The sequence below is a fragment of the Mus pahari genome, chromosome 5 (genome assembly GCF_900095145.1).
Source record: "Mus pahari chromosome 5, PAHARI_EIJ_v1.1, whole genome shotgun sequence".
Lineage (NCBI taxonomy): Eukaryota > Metazoa > Chordata > Mammalia > Rodentia > Muridae > Mus > Mus pahari.
The window spans coordinates 35303821-35325956 of NC_034594.1; the positions used below are offsets into that span (position 1 = coordinate 35303821).

The 22136-nt window shown below is 38.9% G+C and overlaps 1 long non-coding RNA gene across 1 annotated transcript in view; it reads left to right on the forward strand.

The window, feature by feature from the left end:
- The window catches only part of LOC110321230, a 23937-nt gene extending 2819 nt beyond the window's left edge, over positions 1-21118 (forward strand). Inside the window, exons 2-4 of the long non-coding RNA XR_002380515.2 lie at positions 6633-7052; positions 7658-7660; positions 20234-21118. This is a non-coding gene — a long non-coding RNA (uncharacterized LOC110321230). The remainder of the gene's footprint in view (positions 1-6632; positions 7053-7657; positions 7661-20233) is intronic.
- The last annotated feature ends 1018 nt before the right edge of the window (positions 21119-22136 follow it).

Consider the following 22136-nt stretch of genomic DNA (forward strand, 5'->3'; position numbering starts at 1 on the left):
TAAAAGCTGACAATGGCCCGGTATGTTTCCAAAGGGGGGAAAAAAGACAAATTACAGAAAACCATTAGTTTAAACATATTTAAATAGCTAGAAATAAGTTTGGACAGAAAACTTGGTGAAATATGAAGAGAAGTTATACATTGATTGTATTGTATGGTAAAGCATATATATTATGAGATTATAATATTTTTTTTAAGTAAAACAAAGATGTGTTGAATGATTATAAAAAGCCCAAATGCATTAAAGATGACTTAGCTCTTGCTCTTTGGTAGGAATACATAATTGCAAATGTAGATATTTCATCTGTATCCTGTGTGCCAGATGAACAGAACAAGGTATTTTGAAAGAGGAAAGTTTAGCTTATGAAGAAGCAATGGGTAGGGGTAGCAAGGTAAGTGTACAGCTTACAAAGAGGCCGAGGGAAACCCAGGAACGTGGGGCAGGGACTTCATTGAGAAATAAAGGAGGGGGATATCTTTGATTTAAATTGTTAAGTGTCGATGAAAAGTGTACATATATTTTCTCTGAATGGAAAGTAAAATAATTTTGGTTTAATAAGACAAATTTAATTCAAAGCAGAGGGTTTTTAATAATTAAAAGAGACTTTTATAGACTATGTTTTTGTCAAACTATTTAGCTTCTTTTGTGGTATGTGAACAATTTGAACAATTTGAGGCTTTGAGATTTTTAACTGATGGTAGAAAGAAAATTTTAATAAAATTGCAATTTAATTTTATCATTTTCCAAATCATTTTTTTTTCTTAATGTGTCCACTGAGGTATCTTCTGATTCATACATGGAGTTAAGATTCTTAAAAAGGAGTTAAACCTGGGGAAAGATTTTTTTTTAAGTCTTAGTTATTAATCACTTTCTTTTCATCATTTTGTTAACGGCAGAAATTATATCTTCATGGCAAAGCATGGTTTCAATACTCAGGTTAATTAAAGGGACCAAGTTACAGAATCTAAGCCATTGGCACCACCAGGAAGTCAGAGGAAGTCTTTAATGACCATCAGGACTGTTGAGACAGTCAGTACTTTGATCTCTGCTAATTTTGATAGAGCTGATATCAATCAGATGACCCAGAAGTTCCTTCTAAGTGCAAAAACTCATGTTGCCCTAGAAGGTGGAGGTTCGAATTACTGTAAACTTTATATGGGGGCACCCTCCACATTCAGTTTACCGTATCCCTCAGAATGCCAGTGAACAGTAGGTTGTATAGTTTATTTAAGAAAGTACCTCTGTAGCACTCTACCATCCCCTGTGAGCAAAGTCAGGGTGGCTCTCCATGCTCAACAGGTTCTTCAGAGACAAAGAATTAAAAATGGTAACTTTTGAAAAAAAAAAAAAAAAAAAAAAAGGAAAAAAAAAAAAAAAAAAAGAGGCCCTTTATATTCCCTCCTGGGATTCTGGGATACAAGCTCATGAAAAATGACTTTTTTTTTCAATCCTGAATGTATGAAAATCTAAATAGAAAAATAATCCAGGATTACACCAAAAATTCCTGAAAATTATCAACCCTTAGCTGTACCTGACATCATGCTGCACAGTCCCCATTCACTGCTCTAAACAAAGCAATGTGTCAGGGACATCATAAAGGAAGTCCTCCTAAGGGGAACTGACCACCAATCTAGTGCAAGCATGTTTGTCCTATTTTGTTGAGACAATAAAACTAAAGATTCACATGAAAATAGGCCCTTGGGGTAACTGGACCGGGAATCGTATTCTATTTTAAAAGTTAGGAGTAGGGTTACTAGCTGTAGTGAGCGCTTGAGCAATATGTGCCTTGTTGTGTAAAAGTTAGGGAGTTGGGGGTAGATAGGTAAGATATGCTTTGAATTCCTTCTTTACATATGTTTTTTATGTTTCAGCTAATTGTTCCTGTATTGCCTACCTGTGTCATATGCCCAGCTTTTAAAAAAAAATTAGACATTTTGACACCTACACAGGAGTCCATTAAAGTCTGTCTAGAGAAGAATGAGCCCAGTTAGTGGCGATGCAGAGCAATGGAATCCTCAGAGTGAGATTTTTATGTTCCACCAATACAAACGGGAGCTGTAGACAGGCCATGATCACTGAACAACGGTGCGGATTCCAAAGTAAGAAAGACGCTCTCTCCCTCCCCCACACCAAAACAAGACCAAAGACAAGCAGGAACAGAAGAGAGCCAAAGAAACAGCGAGAAGTGTGGGCCATCTATTTCCTCACAGGAGGCCTGCCACAAACGTCGAGCACGAGAATTCCCAGTTCTTGCTTACTCCGCTTTGTAACGGCGAAAACCATATAAAGTCATCATTAAAATGTCAAGGCAATGAGGAAAAGGCCCCAGCAAGCCAGTGCATAGCAACTAGGTCAGGGTAATGTACAAGCTTAGCCAGACAACAAGGAGGAAGCCCGGTGTAGGAAAGGAGAAGGGTGAGCAGGGCAAAGGGACAGGTGACAAAGGTGGTGGAGAACTCCCTGCTTTAACCCCACTAAACAGCTATCCTCCCCAGTTCTTACCTGTAGTCCTCATACAAATGGATGTGAAAACTGTCATCCACCGCCACTGAAGACGGACCTTACGACTTCGTGGTTGCAGGTCTACTGTGAAGGTCAGGTTTGCTCACCTCCATACCTGCCCCTCAAAACCTCTAGGGTTTGTGGTGTTACCGCGACGGCTACTAGTGTCTCCATTTTATTATTGCCTTCTTCACTTGCTGGCAAGCAGTGGCTGGCTGTCAACTGGGGACCTGTGGACTGAACTAGCTGAATTCTAGCTGCAGCAGATTGGCTTAAACCTTTCCCTTGTGGGTTCTTGTCATGAGTCTTGTAAGATTGGTCTAAAATAATGTTTTTTTGTCTCTGTGTACTTTACTAATTCATTCAATGAAAAGATTCTCTGAAAGAGGGCCTGATCTGGCTGCTTGACAAGGAGATGGCGTGGGAATAACTCTGGAAGTCTAAGCCAGGACAGCAGAGGCTATTAGGGAGGGCAGGCTTGAACAGGATGGTGATTGGACTAAGTAGCAGGCTCCCACAGCTAATATATGTAACCAACATCAAATATATGTCTAAAGCTAAACTCGAAGATTAGATACAAGATCTAGAAAAGATTATTTAAGCTTAGGAATGGCTGTTATTTTAATACCAATGCAGTAGCTACTACTCTTTTAATAGAAACAACTGTTATTATTGTTTAAGCTAATACGAAGTTAATGTTTTTCCTGATTAGGTGAGCTCTCAGATGTGTCTCATATGAAAAGATCAGAATTTGGAGTTAATTTCTGAATGATGTAAAAATATTTCAGTTTGTAATTCTCTTCATGTATTTGTGTTCTTTTGACTTTATTATGCTGAGAAAACTAGAAGCAGCTGCTGCTGTCTTCTCCCCCTCTCTTGTCACGCCTCTCCCCTCTCCTTTCTGCCCCAGAGGCTGGCTCACCTCTAGAACCATGGGAAGGTTCACCATTGGGCCTGCATGCAGCTAGGGATGGAGGTGTGTGACATCCCTCTTAGTTCCAAATTCTTCCTAATGCCTGAACTTTAATCAGCTTGAGTTTCATAGCATACTTTGTCATAAGAATATTTTTAAAAGGCATATAGGTTGGTAATAATTTTATAAAATGAAAAAAAAACACCTTAGTTGCTGCAATAATGTTTGTAAGATAGGTCTGATATTTGTATTCATTTGACTTATACATTCAAAAAAAATTAGGTTTATTTCAAATAGTATTTTTTAACTTGGAAAAAAAAAAAAAACCACTCAACTTTAAACGTTAAGCTTTTACATTTTGCTCTCAGATCCAGCACCCTCCAGTATTTGGTTAATGCTATAAAAACAAAATCCTCGGCAAACTACAAAAGCAGAGAGGCCTGGCTTCATTCAGCTGTCGCCATGGAGCCAAAAACTTGGTGTTGTCACATGAAATTTTATAGTTTCATACGTCATCGTATTGATGTGGTAGTTTTATTGGCTTTTCAGACTTTTTTTTTTGTTTAATTTCTAATAAGAAAACATTCCATAAAGAGGAATTTTATTATTTAATATTTGTGGAAGAAGAGGATGTGAAAGGAATCTCTCCCCATCTGCCCCTTGGAACTCCTCAGTGAGTCAGAGTGGATTCAAAACCAAACGTGTTCTTATGTCACATTGCCATGGAAATGTGGCTTTTGGAACTGGGCAGAATGGATCCCTTCCCAGATAGGAAAATTGTCATTAGAAGAATAATAGAATGCTCTTAACAGCGTGTGACATCTCCAGGTTTCTTTCCCTTTGCCTTGCATTCCACACTGTGAATATCTTTAATGTCAGTGGAATGACCTTTCAACAAATTAACAACAACAACAATAACAACAACAACAAAACCAGAAAATAAAAATAAAAATAAAAACAAAACAACAACAACAAAAAAAACCCCACCACCAAGAAAAAAAAAAAAAAGATCAAAACCTTGCTAAAAATAGCAATATTGTAATTTGGAATTAAATGGGCACCTTATGCTACTAATATATTCTTATAATATGAAAGCAAAGGCATAATCAGTATTTCTAGACTTTCTCCATTATTTCTCTCTGTCACTGTCTTCTCTCTCTCTCTCTCTCTCACACACACACACACACACAGTGCACGTGTGTGTGTGTGTGTGTGTGTGTGTGTGTGTGTGTATGTGTGTGTGTATGTCTTTTGTGGAAAGGTACCTTTTACCTTTGCCAAAATTTAGAAATTTGAGAAAGAGGAATGAAGTTTATAAAAGTTGATCTTCAACATAGGATTGTAGGAATATTACTCACACGTTCTATTGACAGATTGGATTTGTATTCAATTGATAGACCTCTTGATTTTCTCTAGCAGTAAACATTAGTAGACAAGAAAAACATTGTCCTGGTAGCAAGCTCCTGCGTGCAGTTCTGGTTTATACCTGAGTGAGAAATCTAATCTAGGGAGAGAGAAGTGGCCCAGAGACCTCTTTGTATGGAGCATCTCAGCATATTGCTGCCTGTTAGAGCGTACTGAACACATACACTTCTGTTTAGTAATATTTTGGGGAGCTGAGATTTAGGGAAGAAAAGGCTGTAGTATTTTTACTGTTAATTCTAAAGCTTCCCATGGTTATTTATTTATTTGTGCTGTGATGAGCATACATTATTTGTAATGACAGTTTCAGCATAACATTCTCTTTTTTGTTTAGCTGTGGTTTTTAGACCTTTGAGTTTTCTTTCCTTTAGCTTTTGGGAAAACCAAATAAGTGCAAGTTTCCTCCAAGACACCTCATGAAAACATTTTTTTTTTTTTTTTTAAGAAAATGAAGAGTGAAACGAGTCTATATTTATTTGGAAGATCATCTGACTACTGCTAAATGGAGTATCTCAATCTGAAACTGAAATCTGCTTCACTGCTAAAAATTGCCAAGAGTTTTTTGACTAAGATTTGGGAATCTGCAGAAAATGTAAAAGTTTTTTTTTTTTTTTCTACAATAATCTGTTCAGTGAACAAGCTGTGAAAAATAGTTCTGTATTTTGTCCATGTGATGCAGCAGACGGTGAATTTCCATTTTAAAGAACGATATGAGTAGCTTCTGGCATCCTTCTCTATTGCCTTACTCCAATCTCCTTACACTGAGTTACAACAATGCAGTTTATTATTTCTTTAAAGAAAAAAAAAAAAAACATGGAATTTTCCCCCCCACAGAAGGCTCAGCTCTCTCCTTCTATCTGGGATCAGAGTGGAGGGCGCTTTGAAGCCTTATCAAATTGGCCTTAAAATACCACAGAGTATTAGGAAGACACCATTCTCTGCAGTTAATGCTTTGCACTGAAAGGGCTTTAGAAACAATTTATGGTTTCTTCCCAAGCATATTATTTTGAGGTAGGTGGTCCCGTAATGAACAGCTATTATAAACGGTTAGAGGATAATTTTTTTAAAAAGGTATAATTATGATTCTCATACAGACATAAAGTGAACATGTGTTAAAGATTTTATTTAATTCATTAATTAATGAGGGAAGCAGTAAGATGTTACAACCTGCTTGAAGGAAAATTCAAATTCACAGTCACACAAACAGGCAAATAAAGAAGGCGGACATGGCTTGACAAATATGGCAAGGTTGGCCAGTATTTAAAGAGCAATAGGGGATGGGATTGTTTTCTTCAGGACACACCCAGTTTGTGTTCTTGTGGGGCAGAATGCTTTGCATTACTAAGTCCCTGAAACCTGAAGAGATGTAAAGTAGCTGAAAGACAATGGAAGGCAGAAAGGCCCAAAGGGCTTGCTAGACAAGGACCCTTATTTTGCTTTATTTCAAAGTCTATACAACTTTTTAAAGATCCAATTACAAAGTCCTTTGCCCACTCTAAGGAATCAGTTTTGCATCTGGGTTAGTAGGATAATATTGAATGTACAGTAGGTCCACATGTGTTGAATGGATGAAATTGCTCTTATATCTTCTACTAAACACTTCTCCAATAATCCAGGAAGAGAAATGAGCATTTTTTTGTCCTCCAATTTTAAGCATGCCAAAGATTCTCAAAGAAACTGAGGCAACTATAAGGGCTTGGTGCAAACTTTCTCCTTTAGTCTAAAGGTTTGTCCTTATAGATAAGTGTAGTCCTCACCACTCAATAATGAAGCTTTTATTGCTTGACCATTACAGTGACTGTCAAAAGATTAAAATGTAGAGTTGAGCTGCCCAGTCCCAACTGATACATTTACAGTACAACTCCCATAACTGATTATTCATGGATCATTGCAGAAGACAAGTGGAAAGATTGTAAGAGCCAGAGGAATGGAGTTTGCTGCGAGATTGTGTCTCCTAAAACATCAAAACTTATACTCATAAGGTCTCAACAACATGGCTTCCTGAACAAGACCTGAGTACGGATGGTACCAGTAGACATCTTAAAGTGGATGGAGGAAAGTTCTGGAAGCCTCAATCTTTACAAAGAACTCCAGGGAAGTAATGAATGCTGAGAGTGGAAGGAGTCTTCGCTATAGAAGAGCTCACCAACTGAACACTCACTACCAAGGAGTTAGCACCACAGATCACACATACAAGTAACACTATGTATGAGATGTATGTGAGCACCACAGAGCACACATACAAGTAACACTATGTATGAGACTGGGTGGGTTGTATTTATAAATTTAGGAATATATATGGAATGTATATATTTAGGAATAGATCTATATCAGGAATATATACATATACTAATAGGTCTATATCAGGAATATATACATATAGGAATATATCTATATCATATATATATATATATATATATGGAATATATATATATTTAGGACTATATATATTAGGAATATATATGTATTTAGGACTATATATTTTAGGAATATATATATATTAGGAATTTATATATTAGGAATATATATATTAGGAATATATATATATATATGTATATATATATATATTTATAATATCAACACTTAAGAAAAAAAGGCCATAGTTTGAAAAAGAGCAAGAGAAGGGAATACGTTGGAGAGTTTTTAGTGAGGAAAGGGAAGGAGGAAATGACGTAATTGTATTACAACCTAAAACAATATTTTAAAATTTGTTTTTCCAACTAATAAGGTATCTAAGAAAGACTAGAAACAAACACAGGTGATCCTGGGTTAAGTGTGCACGGTGTTTCTAGTCTCTCATGGAACAGTTCTGAATGCTAGTGGGTGAAATCAGCATCAAACTGGCAGAGGAGCTAGAGAGGGCTGAATGGTTCTCAGTACTTGATATTCTTGCAGCGGACCCAGGTTTGGTTCCTAGTACCCACATGATGGATGACTCATAACTGCTTGTAACTCTACTTCCAGGAGATCCAATTCCCTTTTCCTGGCTTCCATAGGCACCTGCATGCATGTGGTGCACATACTTATACTTAGGCACATATACATATCCTAAATAAATAAGCTGCTGAAGAGTCAGTGACCTTAGAGGGTATAGGACAACCTTCCTGTTCCCTGCATACTATGCTGGCTTCGGGTTATTACAGAACATATTTAGCCGGTAGTTTGATTTTGATATTGACTGCACTGTCCTTAGAATTTATTTTTTATTAGTCTTAAGTTAATTGGGTGATGATGTCAGGAATATGGATTCAGACTTTTCAGGAGAGCTCTGATGTCCAAGCCCTCTGTTTCCTGGAATTCTGTCATTGTTACTTCCTCCTTTGTACTCATCAGTAACTGCATTGCTCTCAGTAATCTCTGTGCTCACTGGGAGAGGTAATTTTTCTTAATGACTTTATACTTCTACATATCAGTGGGGAAAAGACTTAAAAGCCAACTTTTGATGTACTAGTCTATGAAAATTTTCATGAGGAAATACAAGTTTAAGACAGTAGAGTCAGCTGGGCAGTGGTGTTGCATGCCTTTAATCCCAGCACCTGAGAGGCAGAGGCAGGTGGATTTCTGAGTTCAAGGCCAGCCTGGTCTACAGAGTGAGTTCCAGGATAGCCAGGGCTATACAGAGAAACCCTGTCTCGAAAACCCAAAACCCAAAACCCACCCCCCCCCCAAAAAAAAGACAGTAGAGTCTCCAAAATGGACCTTGAAAGGCCAAATAAGAAACTGTTATATTGTAAGGTCAGGTCCTTGAACAAATAATTTATGCTCCCATTACGTTATCTTATAATTTATGAAGTATTTCCATGCATTTTATTTCATTTAATCTTTACAATAATCCTGTAGATTTCAGCTGTGCACAATAAGTGTGGATTTCAAAGGCATTTTCCCTGCTTCAGGCCGGTTCTCTGTGTGAAGTCCATGACTAACACAAGTGGTTGGTTCTCCTCAGCTGTTGAAAGGCTGCATGTTGGTCACCACACTGTTAGTGCTGTGGTGGTCCATATCCTGCCTGCAAACAATAAATAGCATGAAGCCCAAACCACAGCCTGATTCAGCTACCAGTTATAGGTGTGGTTTAGAATTTCCTCCTTTCCAGGTTTTTTTTTTTTTNTTCCCACTGAAAAAGTTGGTTCCCTAAACACTCAAGTCTAGACTCATTGTCAGTTTGTGCTTTGTCATCGGGTATTTTCAGATGCAATGCCATCCAATGAGAAAATCCAGGACACTAGTTAACTATTACTGTTTACAACTCTCCATTACAACACTATGGGCTTGGGGATGATAGCTGGTCTTTGTAGAAACTGTGTGACTCCAGGTAAGCGTGCGGGATTACCTGGTGATACCCAGTCTTAATATCTAGCAGGACTTTGAGCACATGACTTAATTTTCTAAAGTGCAAAGAAGACAGTTTTTTGTTCAAGGAACAGAAGCTCTGTGGAGATTGGGTACAGCCAAGTATTCTTAGCTAAAATATATTATTTAAATGTGAAGCATTATTACTAAGAAAAGGAATAAAGGCCATGAGTTATGTTATGATTAAATTTGCTTTTAAACTCTTGAACCTGAAAGGCAGAATAAGCCCACACTTATATATCATTTTGCAGGCTGTAGCTGTCCATCTCAAAAGTGATATTTGGATAGATTTTTTATTAAATAGATGAATAAATGTCATGAAAAATATTTTCAACTTGCTTTATTCTTCCTGGACCAGTAGATACAAATTTCTGTGGTTCAAGGTATGCAGAGAACTAATTTAGAAATGTCCTCAAACAACAGTGAGTTTAAAGTCTAATGTACTAATGCACTGATAACATTCTAGATGTGTGTGTGTGTGTGTGCGTGTGCGTGTGTGTGTGTGTGTGTGTGTGTGTGTGTGTGCTATGTATCCACATGCATATGCACGTGCTTTTGAGTACTGTTCTGTGCTGGCTGAAGGTTGGCACTGACTGTCCTTTAGCACGATCCACCATAGATATTGACACAAGCCTTTCACTGAACCTGGAGCTCACTGATTCTACCAGCCAGAGAACATCTGGGAGTTTTGTTTTTTTCTTCTTTACCTCTCCCTTGCTGGGAACACAACCTTGCAGCACTAAAGGCAGATTTGTGTGTAGGTGCTGGTAAGCAGGTCTTGGGAGCTTGTCATGGTTGAACAGCAAGCACTTTGTAGATTGAGCCCTAGTTTGAAAATCTATAATGTTAACATATTTCAAAAAGACATTACCCACCTCCTTGTTATTTCCTTGTGTTGAATTTTTATTTTGGTTTGTGTTTTAGCCATGTTGAACATTGCCTGTCTAGATGCATCATTTTAGGAACCACTAACTTCTCCACTATTATCATATAACTATTGGTTCTACCATACAATACTGTGACTGCCTGTTTAATAGTTAGCACCCCCAGAAGAGGAAGTAAGCTTTGACATGGATTTGTGTTATGGGACGGCAAGGAGCTGGGTGGGGGAGGTGCTCACCAGGAAAGCAGGATAACACATTGATCTTAGAATCCACATAGGGTGGAGGAAAGAGCTGAACCTGCAAAGGTTTTCTCTGACTTCCACACACATTGTGTGTGGCCATACATGTATCACTCACATACTGATAGTACGTGATAATAAATAAAAAAGAGTTTGAATTTGTAATGATAATAAATAAAAAAGAGTTTGAATTTTTTACTTTCACATTTATTCTTGAATTTAGAATATAGTTGTTATTCAATAATTAGATTTGCCATTGCTAAGCACAGTGCATGCAATAACTTGTTGAGTTTACTTAAATTCAGTTCAGTTGATGCGTACATCTTATGCCCACATTAATATGAAGAATGAAAGAATGAGTATTGTGCTCTGTTCCCCTCTGCCTTTAGTACATTTGTGATTTTATAGTGAAGAAACAATGAAATAAACTTCCATTTAAACTTTCGTTCCATGTGCCTTCCTTTTACATGATTTTGGTATTATATAGCACTGTACAATAGATGCATACTTACTATTAAGAGCAGCTTCTATTAATCATGAGTGTAATTTAAATTATTTTGTGTGTGTGTATATATGTGTGTGTGTGTGTGTGTGTGTGTGTGTGTGTGTGTAAGTGCAGTGCCCACAGAGTCCAGAAGAGGGCATCAGATCCTTGAGAGTTATTAGAATTAGAGGAATTAGCATCCCAATGAGGCAGGAACTGAATTTAGGTCCTTAGAAGAAGAACAAGGGAATCTTAACATCTGAGCTGTTTCTGTGCCTCTTTTTGGTATTCTTAAGGCAAGATGCTTGTTCTAGAGTACAAATCCTTCTTATCACAAAACACACTGTGAAAGGCAGCAGGCAAGATGCTTGCTCTGGGGTGAATGCAAATCCTTCTTATCCTACAGCACATTGTGATTGATAGCTTACTATTAGTAAAGGAAATGTGCTTTGATTTATCATCCTATATGATGTGTTTCCTGTACATGGGACACAAGCACTTTGTAGCTTAGACACCAGCGGTGACACTGGCTGAAACAGCATCCCTTGCCTGTGCAACCACACAAAACATATACTTAGGATGTATGTGGGGAGAAGAGTTACCAGAACTCTTCATCTTTAATGTTTCTGAAAAGCCCATTCTACAAATTTAATTTGAGAACCACTGCTCTAATTAAATAGCAAAATGTCTTCAGAGCATTTTCCAGACACAGGATAAAACCATTTTTTTTCTCTAATTTTCTAGAAAAAAAAAATGTGAAACTATACGTTTCACAGGTTCCCACTAAAGAGAGATCTAGTAATAGTTTTGAAGTGAACATAAATGCTCCTGTAGTTTAGGTTGTGATTTTCCAGGGTTTGTGATGTCGCACTACCAAATGCAAACTGCAGAAGCCTGCAGATGTATACATTAACTTAGAGCGCTTTTTTAAATGTTAGGGAAAATTTCCTGTGCTCTCTCACACCCTCACCAAGTCCAAATAAGACCCACATTTCCTAATTAACCTAAGAAAAGCAGCACAGGTGTCGAAATGAGGCTTAGGGAAAGCTGCGATTGTGCAGCCTGAGGAGCTTTCTGTGAGATTGCGATGAAGTTTTACTACAAAAAGCAAAATCTCTCTGATAGTTGAATTTTCTTGGCTCCTGATGGTGGGTAGTGTTTGGTAAGAGACTATGGAAATGGTCTATGATAGTTCTCAAGTGTGGGGACACTGTGAAGACAGCCCTGCGGCCCGAGAGTCCAGGTATAAAGGGTTAACCGTGGTGGGAGGCACATGAATGGCATCTTTATTGCTGGTCAGCCATGAGCATATGGAGCAACACGAGCTGAGGAAACTGTTCCTCGGTCAGGAAGGCTTGGGACTTTGGGTGGGAAGACAGGACACCGAGTGGCTTTGGTTCACAGTGGTTTGCTACGGAGTTAGGAAGCTGGCGCTATCACTGCTAATGATCTATTTCTTCTGAAGAGTAGGATGTAGTGATTTTGATTGATCAAACCAGAGCTCATCAGTAACTGATCCCTTGGAATCTGGCAAACTGCCTAGCCTAGGCTTCTCACCACGTGGTGATAATTAGCCAATCACTTATGCGTATACGTGACTTGCCCTCCAGGCTGAAGCATGAAGGGGTAGTGATGACATAGCTATGTGACCTTGTGCTTCATAAACTTAAAGGAGCTTTGGCTGAGAAGATGAATCTACAGAACCAAAAGCATCTAGGGTCTTGGCAGGCCAGTGCGGAGAAGACACTACTCTGCAGTGTTACCTGAACTTACGTCCAAACAAGGAAAAGCATGAATGGTGTTAAGCCATGGAGGCTTGGGCGACTCTTTGTTGCTACTGTATAGCATGGTTGAACTTATTAGTAAAATAATTTCCTAAAACAACCTTGACTATCTTGAGTTATAATAACCGAGTTCCAATAACTCATGTGGTAAAAGTCTGGCTGGGTCAGGAAAGACGAATTATTTCTTTGTAATCACTCATTAGTTTGTCCAGCCACTCAGCAAAATAAGGAGTATGGATTATATGTCAATGCTGTTCCATGATAGTGGAGGTGTGGCACTGTGGTTTGTAGCATGTTTGTGTGCTACAGAGTTTGAATGGTGGCCCTGCAGGTGTGATATCTGGTTATCGACATTGTTTAAAACCTCCTGTTCACTTATTATTACCTGAATTTCAAAATAGCAGTCTCTTAAAGTATACCATACTTTATATATTTGGTAAAGAGAAAAATGCCATGGGGTCCTATCAAAGCAACGTTCAATGACATTAGCTGTTTTCTAATACCTATTTTGTCTTTCAGCCACTCCAATCCCAGATGAGAAGGCTATTGGGTCACAGTAAAATTCGTTTATTTAGATAATTCTGGAATTTATTTTTACTAGCTATATAACAATCACTGCAGGTAGCATTTCTTTTTTCTTTTCTTTTTTTCTTTTCTTTCTTTCTTTCTTTTTCTTTTTTTCTTTTTTTCTTTTTTTTTTTCCTGTGGTTCTTTTGAGACAGGGTTTTTCTGTATAGCCCTGGCTGTCCTGGAACTCACTCTGTAGACCAGGCTGGCCTCGAACACAGAAATCTGCCTGCCTCTGCCTCCCGAGTGCTGGGATTGAAGGCGTGCACCACCACCACCCGGCTATAGGTAGCATTTCTAAGCACAACTCTACCACCTCACAATTCTTTAGACTGTGTCCAGTGTTGGTCTTGTGAACATTTAATTTGCCCTAGACAATTATCTGGAACCTAAAACATACTTTTGCCTGATACGATAATACTTGACTGCTTTGTGCATTCCAAGTGCATTACTTTCTCATGTGTGTGACAGAGTACACTGAACAAGAGAACTCATGGAAGAAAGAATTTATTTTGGCTTATGGTTGTAGATGGAGAGTCACCAGTGTCAGGGAGGCATGGTGGCATGTGGTAGACATGGTGATGGGAACAGAAGGCTGAGAGATCACTAAGGAGAGGGTATGAACTGGAAGCAGGGTGAAGCTATAAACTTTCAAAGCTTACTCCCGGTGACATACTTCCTCCATCAAGGCTCTACTCCCCAACTTGCCCAAAGAACAACACTACTTTGGACCAAGTGTTTAAATACAGCCTACGGGAGGGGAAATATTACTCAATCAAAGCACCACGCCAAGTCTTGCATCCTATGCCTCTACTCTTCCTGTCTGGTGTCTTTCCATTGAAAGCAAGTTTGTATTTATCATTTTATTTGAAAGATAAGGAAGGAATTTATATTTAAAAAATATTCTTGTCCCTAACCAAATTAAATTCTCATAGAAGAAAACAGAAGAGAACAGACTTCAAGCCAGGTTTGTCTGACCTGATCCCTAATGACCAGTGACCTGCTCTAAGACCTCTGGTTACTTCACTATGTGCAACCAGTGGCTTCTCCAGCTGCCAGTGGGTCAGTCCATATATTCTCTACTCATAGAGCTGCTTAATTCAAAACCTGTGGTCACAGGCTTGCTCTGGCAGCTTCTGGAAGTAAGAAGTCAGGGTGGACACGGTCTACACTGCAGAGAGATGGCCCTACCTGATATTTCTAGACAAGCAGCAGTGGACTAGGCCTTAGCTAGCCATTTCTGTAGGTGTCTGGACACTCATTGGAGTCTTGAAGTTATTGAGCCCAGTGTCTCCAACTTAGAGAACATGGAATTGAAGTGGAGGCTTTAATATGCGTCAGGTCCCACAGCTAGAAAGTGGCAACACTGGGAGTTGAAGCAAAGATGTATTACCAGGCGTTGGATCCAGGACCTTGATGTGCTAGGTAAGCATTCTATGACTGAACTATATCCCCAGCCACTTAATGAATCAATCTGTTACTTCATTGATGGAGTCTCACGGACTTGCTCAAGATGACTTGGAGTTGTCTCTGAAACCCAGGTCAGGATTGTAGTCTGTGCTAGCAGGCCTAGCTCTTAATATTTAAATATGATGAAGAATTAGTAATTTCTAGATTCTTATGGGTGTTACCTATTTCCTACTGAAGTATACAACCAGAGGGTGTTATGTCAGGATAGGGGATGGGGTCCAGTTAGGGGCAACAATGACAAAGTTGAGCTAAAGGGACCTTGTCTTAGGAATAGTTATTTCATAAGTAACCTCTGTCTCTAGCAGTGAGTCAGGTGGCAGTGGTTGGGAGAGCTTGAGCCATAATTAGTATACAGTAGACCTAGAGGGGCCTAGAATCCCCTCTTTGTTATGGCTCTGAAAACACATTCAGCAACCATTTCAGATGGTCACCCTTTTCTAACCCAGAACACTCCATCTGCCCGTGGATGGTTTGTGCCATTATATGCAACCTTTCTTGTTCACTCTAGACTACTGTGGTGAGCAGCTGCCTTCCCAACCTTTATTCTTTTCCCTTTAAAAAAATGACGACACCATAATAACACTTACTCCCAAGAATCTGTGCGCATTTTTATTTATTTTTTATTCTGCTTTAGCCTCTTTCCACAAATATCTTAAAAACACAGGCTTACATATGTGACTGTCTTAAAATGCTTTTGAAGAAAGTTGTTTAAAAGTGATAACGAGTTGTAGTTGTGTGCATGTCGGAGTGTATGCTTACTCTCGTAGCAGGAGAAGCTTGCAGCTATACATTAATAAAATATAAGAGGAACTTAAATATGTGCTTTGGAAATTACACAAGACAAAGGGATGTGTAGACACTTTAAAATTACTGTCACATCCTTTACGAGTTTCTAGTCACTATTGAGTTTGATAATCTATGATGTAGTAGGATATAAATTATGAATCCAGTGGTAAGTTTGGTCATAGTGGTAGAAATGAGTTTAAAGTTTTATGCTACAGATACAATCTGTAAGAATGACTTCTGGGGTATATTGAAATTTTGTTGTTGTGATTTTATAGAATTCTTCATAAAGAAGTTGGAAGATGACTATAGATCCTTATGTGGCCCAGTATCCCTTGAAAAGATGTTTTAGCTTAAGGTTGAAAAACAGTGTTGATGGAAATGTATTCTTAATTATTGGGTGGTCACAAGGGGAGACAAGCGATGCTTTCTGCTTGCTATTTTTTTCTTTATTAAAAAAATGTATACATCCAACAATACATTTTAAATATCACATTTTCCTGCCTTTACTCTGACCTGTTGGGTCTTTACTCTGAAAGTTTCCCATAGCTTGAGCTGATATTATTTAACTTAACATCATGTAGACAAATTTGAACTTCAAATTGAAAGAAGGTGCTCTTGTAAGAGTTTATTTGCTTTCATTAATTTAGAAGGAAACTCTGTGTGACAGGAAAGTGTTTTTTAACCCCCTGCCAATTAAAATGCACCCGACAAAATTGTCTTGTGTATAATAGGACTGTAATGCTCAACAGCTGAAGGCTGCCATTTGGAGAACTTTGATGAGGCTCGGGAGAGGCGGAGCCAGCTTCACCTTTTGACAGCAGTGGAAATGTTTTCAAGTTGTAAAGCATGTTCTGGATCGATTCTAAAATGAAAATGTGTCAACTTATTTTGGAATGTGAAGTCATTCAAGTTTACAGTCTCCTTTGTCTAATAATTGTAAATTGCGATGCCTCGCTCGCTACTCCTCTTTCCTGACTGGCATGATGAATAACTAGACAACACGGCTGGCCTAGAAATTGCAACAATTCTCAAGCACAAGGAGAGAAGTAGGTTCGGATTTCTTACTAGACTGTGGGGTTCCCAGCAACATTTGCTCAATCTTGCTGTGTTCTTCGTGAAGTGGAGATTTTATAGGGGCTGTTTCTAAGTCAGTCGAAGGCTCACAATGTTGGTACGATTTTCAGCGGGGGCGCATTCATTATTTACATATAAGATCCTTACTACAGGCACTTTAAAGAAATGTGAAAACTCCTCAGTAAGCTGTCAAAGACAAAATCATCCCCACTCCTATGTTCCTGTTCTTGAAGGTCCGTAATTTAATGTATTACCAGATACCTAACACTTAATGATTCAATGATATATTAAAGACCAGTGGTTGATATAAATACCATCAACAGAAGGCAAGATCATTGATTTATACATTTAATAAATAATTTCTGTGTAAAATGCTGGCAGAGTCCTGGAAATACATTAATGAGCATAACAGACAGGGTCCATGCTTCATGGAGTTTACAGGCAAAGAAAGCCAACCTCTCTCTCCATGGGAAGCACTTCTCATTCAGCCTTCTGTGGTGATTTTGAAAATAAAATCTCCAGTCATAAGGCATACTCTTTCAGCTGATGTCAAGCTGTATATTTCTAAAATGCTAAGTACCCACCAATAATAGCTATATAGTGCATTTTTTCCATTTAGGTCAACTAGAAACATAACAATGATTATAGAGATCTGTGTGTATGATTTCTGGTTCATCAGGTCTAGGAAGCATTTCCTTGGTTGTAATCGTTTAAGACTAAAGGGGACTTGTTTAACAAGGCTAAAACCCCGGGTCTTAGTTTCCACCTAAACTCAGAAAGAAATAGTGAAAAATCCCTTTATCCTTCCTCTGACTTCTCCCAATAACTTTTATTTGATTATATGAGCAGCAGTGGGAAGGATTTCTGTGTTCTGATCATCGTTGCTAGCTCCATAATGAACAGTACTATTGACATGTAGACAAACTTACATACTTAATAAGCTTGTGTTTGTATTTATTATATGTCTTGCATTTGTACTGTCCTGTATGCAAATCATTGTGTTTAATGCTTAGCACAACTCCATGGGGGTAATTATTCTTATTCACACTGTATGGATAAGGCAGTAGAGCATAGAGAGATGACTTGAGCAAATTAATGAATCCTGAGAAAGGTGGAGAAAGACTTCACTCCAGGAATGATGATCAGGAACACTTGAGTTAAGAAACCCACTTGCAACAATTCTAGATCAGGGCCATGGATAGAAAGCACATATAAGAAAAGGACAAGTAATGTCCCTAGTAAGCAGAGATGCCCTGTGTTTCTGTTTGGTGACCAAGATTCTTCTCTTGAAACTATTAGTGTCTTGTCTTCAAGGAGTCATTTAAGATAGTTTTTCTTTCTTTCTTCACACTGCAGCACCAACAGATGACATGAGGTAAAATTCAATTTATTAGAATTTGAAATTGGAAAGTTTTAAATGTAGAAAATCATGGCTAGAAAAATAAAATAACTGGTCTGGGAATATAGTTGGGTGGTACAGTTGTATCCCTAGGATGCAAAAGGACCAGGCTTGCTCTCAGCACCTAAAAATGGCATAAACACATGGGCATAATCACAAAATTGCGTTATTACAAGGCTAGTAGTTGCCTCAAATATTTGGTAGGCAGCAGTAATGAGAAAGAATTCTCTAACATAGTTTTTTTTTTTTTTTTTTTTTTTTTTTAAACTTCTCTGTCTCGTCCCAAGCTTTTGGCTGACTTCTGACTTTATTTTTTTGTGGGAATAGGTAGTGCTGTATACAAAACGAACACATGGATAGAACAGAAGAGTTAGCTGGAACTCTCTTTGTAAGAGCTTTACAATAGGATGGGACTGTAATAACCCTTGAAAAGAAAGTCTCCTCTCAGTTTGAATAAGATGTATTTGTGGACACATAATGTCTTCATTTGCTGAAAAGATAATGCTTACATATAATGGCATAACGAGTTGTGAATTTGGACCTGAAAGTAGAAATGTCCTATGACACCCTGAGAATGTAGCTTTGCATACATTACCACACTATTGGCTGAGAAGTAATAAGTAGAAATCTGAACTTTGATACGTGGATTCATGAACAGTGGGCAACTCCTCGCAGCTAAGTCTGCATTCACGCACAGGCACATGTATGCACGTATACAATGAACATAGTCAGCGTCTGGTGATCAGTTTGAGGTTTTAAGTATGATACTGCACAGTCCTGCTGTTCCAGACAAGTTGCTTGAAACTGAACAAGGTGAGAAAAATGCTACTCTGCTCTAAAGCTGGGTTTGCCTGCAGGGAGAGATCACCTGTTGACTGCCTCTGGCGACGTCAAAGGCAGTGCATTTAAATTGCAGCTTGACATGAGCATTTAAGAAGCTCTGTGGCTAAGCATATTTGGATATTGCCCACGTTGGTCCTTCTGTGGGCCGTCCTATGTGGGTGCTGGGAAATGAGCTTCTGTGCTGTTTAAGAGCAGCAAGTGCTTTCAACCACTGAACCCTCCTCTATAGAGCCCCCCAGTACTGGTACTTTAAAAACATCTGTGTATGTTTCCTGTCACAGAGGCTAGAATTGCAATGGATTTGAGGTCATCTGGCGATGGGGAAGAGGAGTCAGACTTTAGGACTCCTTTTTGGATAGAGAGAATTGAGGTGAAACCATCATTAAGATTTATGAAGCCTCAGGGGGCCAGATTATTTCTGAATGAGAGTCCCAGAGGTCTCCTGTGGCCCTGCAATGAAGTACTGGGCTTCTGGTCCATTGACTTTTTTGCCATGAACTTGAGCTTCAGTGTTTAAGTAGCACCTTGTCCTGCCATAGGTCGGGGTTGGGGGCATATTAATATCAGAGACTGTTTAAACAAGGCAATAAAACCACAACACTCGACTTTAACTAACCCGGCTTGCAAGCTAATCTTAAGGAGGCCCAGTTGGAGGACGCTTGTACATTAATTAACTCTAATAGCAAGGAGGGAAGGGAGGAGAATGAGGTTGAAAGGCATTGTTAAAAAAAAAAAAAAAAAGCTAAAGAACTCATGCTCAATTTCCTTCTGTCTCTTTTAAAGGTGTTTAACACTCGTCCAATTTGGTCAAATTATGGTCAGGACAGCAAGAGAAACCAGTCAGCTTTAAAAGACAGAGCGTGTGAGACAGGACATGATTACTTTGCCGAATCCCCACTTTTTTTCCTTCTAAAAGAGACAAAGGGAAATACTTAAGAACCAATAGTGACAGCGACAGCAATCATTGAGTTGCAGGGTACCTTTGTCTCTGGGGGGCACGCAGTAATTTTTACATGTCTGCCACTGAGTGTCAAACCTTTTCTTTTCTTCTTCTTTCCATTCTGGATGGCCAAACTGATTATCTAAAATAGAAAATTAGCACACAATGGGTTTACTCTGAGATACCCCTTATGCAACTAATGGCAAAGCTTGTTAATTGGTTGTAAATGCCAGCAGGTTGCCAGGATAATACTTCAGAAATAAGCGGGTATTCTGATAATTACAGCAATCTTCATCTATAAAAGCTTAAGTAGATGAAGTAGTGGCTGGCTTAAAACCAAGATTTATCCCGCTGCACTCACATTAAAAGAAAAAATAAGACGAAAACAGTAATGTAACAAAACAATTATATAGCAGGAAGCTTTGTAGGTTTTCTAGATTGGGAAAACTCAGAAAGTAAAACAGAGCTGTAATAACCAGTTATGGAAAAATAGGCCATTTACATTTGTGTATAATTAAATAGTAGGCTATGCAATTTCACTTTTTAAAGTAAACTGCCTTTTCCTTTTTTTTATAGGGCAACGTAGCCATAATTGCTGCATTAAAGCTTTAATGAAAGAAAAAAGCCGCAGATCAAGATGACATGCAACGTCTACATTTGCACCGTGGCGCTCTGCTTGTTTAGTAATGGGAAGCTACTGAGGAGATTAAAATTGCAGAATTCTTCATAGTTTGTTCTGAAATTGCTATAGGAAGATCATTCGGGGTCTAAAATACGCACAATTTATTTTTCCACCTTCAATTTGCAAGAATTTAATGGCTTTCCTAACTAGTAGGTGGTTGGAGATATGCTTTATATTGAAGAGAAAACTACTTCGGATCATAAAAATGATCAGAAGTGAGTGGATCAGAATTTTAAACCTCCAGCGATTTCCGGAGTGTGTTAGAAGATTGCCCAAGTATCATACTATAGTTTGTGCTTACTTGCTGTGCTATAAGAAGCTGCTTGTTTCAAAATATCAACAGGTTGGTTTATAGTATTGTATTTCTATATTTTCAGTTTTTATTTTTATATCACCTCCAATAACATCAGGAACTAGTATAACGATAGCCAGCTCCTGTACAGAGGTTATACTCTGGCGAGCTGCTAACCGACTTGTAGGGTAATTTAGATTGCTTGTATGTTTGTTTTTTAAATAGCTTCCAACGAGCTCCTTTCTTCTAAGTTTGAAGTTTTCTTCATATCTTAACTCCACATAGGTTGGCTATGTTTTCTGCAAACCATTCTTGGCAAATAACGTCAGCAGAGACTGAACCCTTCAGCATGTGTCCCAGCTCTGAACAGTGGGAATAAGCTAAACACACCAGCAAGAAAGTAACAAGACCCTCAGGGCCAGGGGCTAAGGGAGAAGTAGCCATATATTTACATGCATGCTATTTGTGTGAACTTTGCCTCATTTTGCAAAAAAAACGGACAATGCAACAGCAACTCTTCTTAAGAGAGAAACCTGCGGAAGGGACCCTGTGAAGGCCTGGGTTCTTGGCTTTTCGATTTCTCACTTTAGGAAAGCCACACTTGCTTCTCGGTTTTGTTTTGGTGTTTGTTTCTCACGGGCTTGATAAAATGCATCTTTCTCCACGTACGGTTCTCCTGGAATGAAAAACTTCAAGTACACAGCCTTCTGGCATGGCTGGCTTTCTCACAGAAGTAAGAATGTGCTGTTGGCATGGGGGCTGGAGCGGTGGGGTAAGCACAGCCTGCAGAAATCCGCACAAGTGCTGGGGCAGAGCAGCCTGGCCTCTCAGAGCATCGCAGCTACTTCTGGGAGAGTGTTACCAAGGAGGAAAGCAGAGGGAAGGGGTTAGGATGGGCTTCAGACGACACACAGAAACTAGAAATATGATCTTCCACCCCCCAAGATTTTGTGTAACAAACAAAAAAATGGATGTTACAGGTACCCAACGCTTGCCTTCCTAGTCAAATAGGAAAGACAGTCTTTGTGGTCTGCCTCTCTGAGGCTGGCGCTGTTGCAGGACTTAATATGGGGGCACCCAGGGCACTGTGTTTTAATCGGTAGACCGCTTTAAGATATTTTCTTTTTGCTACATCTTTACATGTGGTGGCACTGAACAGAGAGGATGGCAGAAGGAAGCCTTCAGCAAGAGTGCAGTACTCGGTGAGCAGAAGATAAAAGGCTGAACAGACATGAGGAGGGTCTTCACACTAGTGTTTCATTCACACTGACTGCCAGGCTCCCTCAGCAAGACCGTCAGAAGAGCAGCATCATGAAGCAAACGATGCCTATAATGCTTCCCTTCAATTGAGGGAGACTCATGGAGAAGATCAACATCTGTGAAAAGCAGGCCCAGAGACAGTTCACCAATTCGAAAACTTAAGGAAATTATTTTCCAATATAGTTTCTGCTTAAAAAAAAAAATGTGTGTGTGTGTGTGTGTGTGTGTGTGTGTGTGTGTGTGTG